The sequence below is a fragment of the Volvox carteri genome (assembly GCF_000143455.1).
Source record: "Volvox carteri f. nagariensis unplaced genomic scaffold VOLCAscaffold_65, whole genome shotgun sequence".
Taxonomy (NCBI): Eukaryota; Viridiplantae; Chlorophyta; class Chlorophyceae; order Chlamydomonadales; family Volvocaceae; genus Volvox; species Volvox carteri.
Window position 1 is genome coordinate 320,507 of NW_003307608.1, and position 5,522 is coordinate 326,028.

A 5,522-nucleotide genomic window follows, 5' to 3' on the forward strand; every position below is an offset into this window, starting at 1 on the left:
CGCCGCCACCCCCGTCGCCGCCGCCGCTCCCGTCGCCGCCGCCATCCCCGTCACCGCCGCCATCCCCGTCGCCGCCGTCACCCCCGTCGCCGCCGCCGCTCCCGTCACCGCCGCCATCCCCGTCGCCGCCGCCACCTCCGTCGCCGCCGCCGCTCCCGTCGCCGCCACAGCTCCCGTCGCAGCCGCTGCTCCCGTCACCGCCGCCGCTTCCGCCGCCGCCGCCGCTTCCGTCGCCACCGCCGCGGATGCCGGCGCTGCCGCCACAGCAAACGACGCCTTCGGTACCCCGGTCGCCGCCGAAGCGGCGGCGTCCGCCGCCGCCGCCCCCAGCGCCGGCGCCGCCGCCGGCCACATATGGCCTGACACCTAGAGCTATAGATGGCTAGAAAGAAGACACGCCAGATGGCGGGTGAAGCGATGCCACTTCTCGTCGTTGGTCCTTCAGTTTTATTTATTCCTTCGCAAAGCAGTTTATATGGAGGTGTAAGCTCAAGGATAATAAAGTGCGTGTATTTTGGGGACAATGCGGACTAAAAGGTGAGCACTATGTACTTGAGGAGGTTAATAAACCTTTTGACAATAACGCCCTGATGCGAGCTTTCATAACACTGTGTATTGCGTATTGGAGTGCTATGTGTTGGAGGGTGGCAAGCTGTGTACTGCATCAGAGGTTGCCATCGTACGACGACGTACGACGGGTAGGGAGGAAAGGTAAAACGCAGACGGTGGGATGGTAGGCGGTGAGGGGTGGCAGCCACGGGGGTTCGATACGTTCGGGTTTCGCGTTTGACTTCGGTTTGGTGAGCTCGGATTCGGATTTTGAGCGGGCGAACGAGTGTCGAAATGCGGAAGGAGGGTGCAGTATCCTGTACGGCGTGTATCACCATCACGGGATCTGCATCCGCCGATCGGTGGTACTTTTCTGAAGTCGTGTGATATCGTAATAGGGGGCAAGGGGAAAAAAGAGGTTGGACGGAGGGGAGAAGAATAATGATAATGCTTGCGCTTGTCGCGTCGCGTGTTGGGTGCGTTAAAAGGAGACACATTGCTTGCTGAGATGTTGTGTCGGTGGGAAGGCCGCTTATCGTCGGAGGGCTCGGTAAGGAAGGCTCATTACAACAAAAGGCTTTGCAGGGTGTTGTCACAATTGCTAAATGTTGGTGACATAATTATTTTGCAAGCTGAAATGCCCCCAAAGGATGCTTTGAGTCCTGTTCAGGTCCTTTTTTCTGATTACTTTGATGTTCCGTTTTGTTGTTATTCTTCGTGCGCAGCGTTCCTCTGGTCGCTGTATACCGGTAATAATTGCTAGTAGCTATCGCAGGTGGTGTGCAGGCGGCGCACAGAGCTCTGGTGGCGCTCTTTGCATAGCTGCGGTTTTCATCTCAACATATTTTCCACGTCTAATCCATATACCCGCTAATAATAATAATAATAAAGTTCGACTAAATTTGTCGAACAGTATGGTGGCCAGGAGACTGAATTTTTGGCTGCGGCGGAAGAAGCGGATCTATCCATCCATCCATATATATGCACCCGTCAAAATATCCTTCCTTCCCTCCAAGCGTTGGTCGGTGGCCTTCGTCGCTCGACCTGTCATGACCTGCCTGACGGGAGCTGTGCCGTACTGAGGGAAGCCGTGTCGTATTGAAGATAGCTCTGCCGTACTGAGGGACGCAGTGTTGTACTGTATAGAGGGAAAAGCCGTATCCGTCCCTATCCATGCAGCTAGGGCGGCCGTCACACCGGCCCTGCAGGGGTCTCAAAAGGCACCCAAACCGCTCTGCGCTATTCATAAAGGTCCAACAAACACATCCATACACTTTGAATATCTTATATGATTTAGAGGACGCAGTGTGTAATCCAGGGAGGGCGGTATCCCTGTGCCCTATCGTTGAGTTGTAGACCATGTTGCCTAAAGCTGTGAACTTCATGCTCCATGTTATACACATGTACGGGTTTTTGCACGACAATCGTACACAGGAACGCCTGAATCGTGTGAGCATTATTCATGGAACGGTTAGTTGTTGGAGGTTGATAGTTGGAGGTTGATAGTTGAAGGTTGGTGGTTGGAGGTTTTGGAATATGCAGATATATATTGGTTAGGTGGCACCGGTTTAACGAAACGGGCTGTGTTGCGGCGTCAGCAGTTCGCAGTGATGGCCTTGATGACGAAACTCAGGTTTGATGCACTTACTTGATGTGGGCTTTTTTAGTTTTGACCTTGCAAGGATCTGGGCCTTACGCCCCCTCTGGCCTTCCTCATCCCCCGCCCCGTTACTGCACGAGTATGATTTTTTAGCCCTTGATGCCCTTAAGGGATCCCTTAACCCGCAGATACTGTTGCGAACATGTATGACCCAAATGCGAACCAATTTCCTTCTTGGTCCGCGTTATCTGAACAAAGGAGGCTGCCAGCTTCTTCCCCCCTTTTCCCCCCCTTTCATCCCCCCCGCACACACACACACACACACAACGGCCGGCAGGGCTAGTCCCGGGGTCGGCGCAATACGCCTCTCTCCCCCCATCTGTGTGTGTGTTACATGGTTGGGGGTGCGTGACCCCATACCTGTAAAACTACCCATACGAGCCGAAGGCTCCAGGGAGCGCTCACTTCACCAATGACACCGGACCGAGGATGACGGTGAAGGTGATTTCCTCTCTCTCTCTCTCTTTGGTCCGTTGGCTCTTCGGCGGTCTTAGGGTTGCCGTCCAGGGGGGGAGAGGGGGTCCACGCCGAGTTGATGTGAGCTGAGTTGAGTGCGGGTAACAGCTTTGTAAACGATTTTGGTGATGGCCGGTGATGATGGTGATGATGGCCGGTGATGATAATGGTGGTGCTAATGGTGGTGATGAAATTGATAATGGTGACGATGGTGGCGGCGGTTACATTATCAGGTGCCTCTTCCGAGCGATAACCAGACAAGCTTCCTCGGTGTACCCTTTGCTGTTGTAACGTGGTTGAAAAGCTGGCCGGTCTCAACTTCCTTCCTTGGTACTTAAGAGACAGTTAAGACATTCAACTGCGACGTACATGAACAGAACATATATTTGTGTGTGTTCATCCAGTTGAGTTGAATAGGCCCGTACGAATCTTTCATTACAGCACGACATGTGCCCTGGCTCTTGTCTCCCCTCACTTACCCCCCAGGACAAGAAAGAGCAATCCACGCAAGCGGTCGCGCATACATACACACACACTCTCTCTGTCTCTCACGCACACACACACACCTTTTTTTCCACAGCTCTCCCTGGTGCCGTTCGTACGTACTGCAATAATTCCGTACACAGTACCACCCTTTGTGAGAACGCGCCTTCCACTATCCTCCTTTCGCCCCTCACGCCCCCGTCCCCCCATCCCCCCAACCATCCATCCACAAACATACATACATACAGCACCCCCCGCTCCATTCCCTGCCCCTAAAATAACTGCAGCATCACACCGTACCGCCTCCAAGCAAAAGCCACCAGCTTGCCTTTTTTACGCGAAACGGCAAACTGCCGCCAACCCTGCGTAAGCTCCAAACTAACTCCCCCTCTCATAACTGTAAATAAGTAAACCACCAAGACAGAGGCTTCCCGGCAATAATACCAGTCCTGCCGCGCCAGCATTCCGTACCCAAGGGGGGGGGGGCCGCGGGGTGCAGGAAAAAAGATTTCCTGCCTCCTATCTATCTAGGGAAATTCAGGAAGCTCTGAACGCTGAGGAGAAGAAAGAAACCATCCGCTCCGAAGACACGTCGATACTGCTGCTGCTGCATATCGGGGCGCCCGCATATAAATATCCTCTCCTCTCAACCCCCCAGTCGTACAGAGCGTCATTCAAACGCAAGGACGGGTAAGTCTTGAGCCCACCGTAACAACCACACAGAAGGAAGGGACGGGGAGAGAAAGAAATGGAGAGCACCCTCGTTATAAGGTTATCTCCTCCTCCCCACCCCCCCTAGCGCAAGTAGAGCTTAAATCGCACTCAGTCCCGAAACAAAGCGAACGAGCCTACGCCACAACACGTACACCGAAAGTGAACAATCGTAGGCGGCGCCATTTGCAGCTCACCATCACCATCACCACCTCCGTGCAACTACCACCACCAACCACCACCACCGTTACAACTACCACCACCACCACCGTTAAAACCACCAACCACAACGGCACTCGAGAGGTAGACTCCTCCGCCTGGGTGTTGGTCAAACCAGTGAGTCCCCCTCCCCCCCTCCCCGTAATCACCCATGACAGCACATGACGCTGTCGACCGGTGTGCCGCCACCGCGAGCAGACTTTAACTCTCTCTTTCTCTCTCTCCCTCTCTCCGCGTTCGTGTGTGTTTGTGTGTGTATGTGCATGTTGTGTCTGTGTCTCTTAGAGAGAGACATTGCTTGACCTCTGCGACTGTGTGCTCTATACCTTTTGACAATTACAACTTGTAACGGCTACTCGGACCCGTGTCCTCTACCTGCTGCCCTAGGCCCCCGCAAGGCCCCCTGATGCCCCCCCCTGGCTGTGTAACATGGGGGCCTGCACACTAACATCCTGCGAGACCGCCGCGAGTGGGGTAGAAGCCGCCAACAGAATCCTTTCTGTTATCTGCCGCCATCCACAAATACTTAACCATCCTATCACCGCCTTCACTATGAGTTACCGTTTGCACATACATACATACACGCAAACATACACATACATACATGCACACAGACAAAATACAAAAGCACAAGAACGCGTTTTCCCGGTTAATCAGTTCGCTGGAGCAGTTAAATTTTGACGACATAACTTCCAAAAACGCACCTGCATTTAACAAACCCAAAGGCGAATCCCGGCTTACTCATCCTGCTTCTATATTCTGCTCCCCCTCTACAACTGCGACGTCAGGGGTCATGTAGTTAAACCCACTTCTCCTCCAAGCAGCAGCTGCAGCAGCAGCAGCAGCGAGTGACAATGACCCTTTCCCTCCACCCCCCTACCCCTCTACCCCCCTACCCCTCCACTACCCCCCCGGGGCCCCCGCCGGCGGAGTATTCCTAAGTTCCCCTCGCATATGATTTGCCCTCACCCTGGCATGGCATGTCATGTTTCATGGAAAAACAAAGATACATGTATACTTTGGAGGTGGCCTCGCGCATGCAAGCATGTTTGCATGCAACCCCTGGGTTCCCCGCCAGCCCAGCCCGAGTGCCGAAGAGCCAGCGTCCCTAAATCCCCCTCTGGTCCCTCCGAAACCCTCCTCCGAAACCATCTCCCTCTAATCCGTAGTAACTTCAACCAGCCGCATATAGCTTACACCCCACCCCCAGTCGCAGATCGCAGTTCTGGAGTGACCTGTCTGGAGGGGCCCCTCCTTTGGTAACATTGCCCTCCTCCCTTTCTTCTTTCTGGCTATATATATGTATATATCGCATTTGCAATGTCCTCACCACCGACCACCGACACCTTTGCAGGTCATCCCCAAGAAGTTCCCCGAGCCCCCTCTTCCCGCCCCTTCCCGCCCCGTGTCTTGTGCGCACTCCAAGTGGGGGATCCTCTAGAGT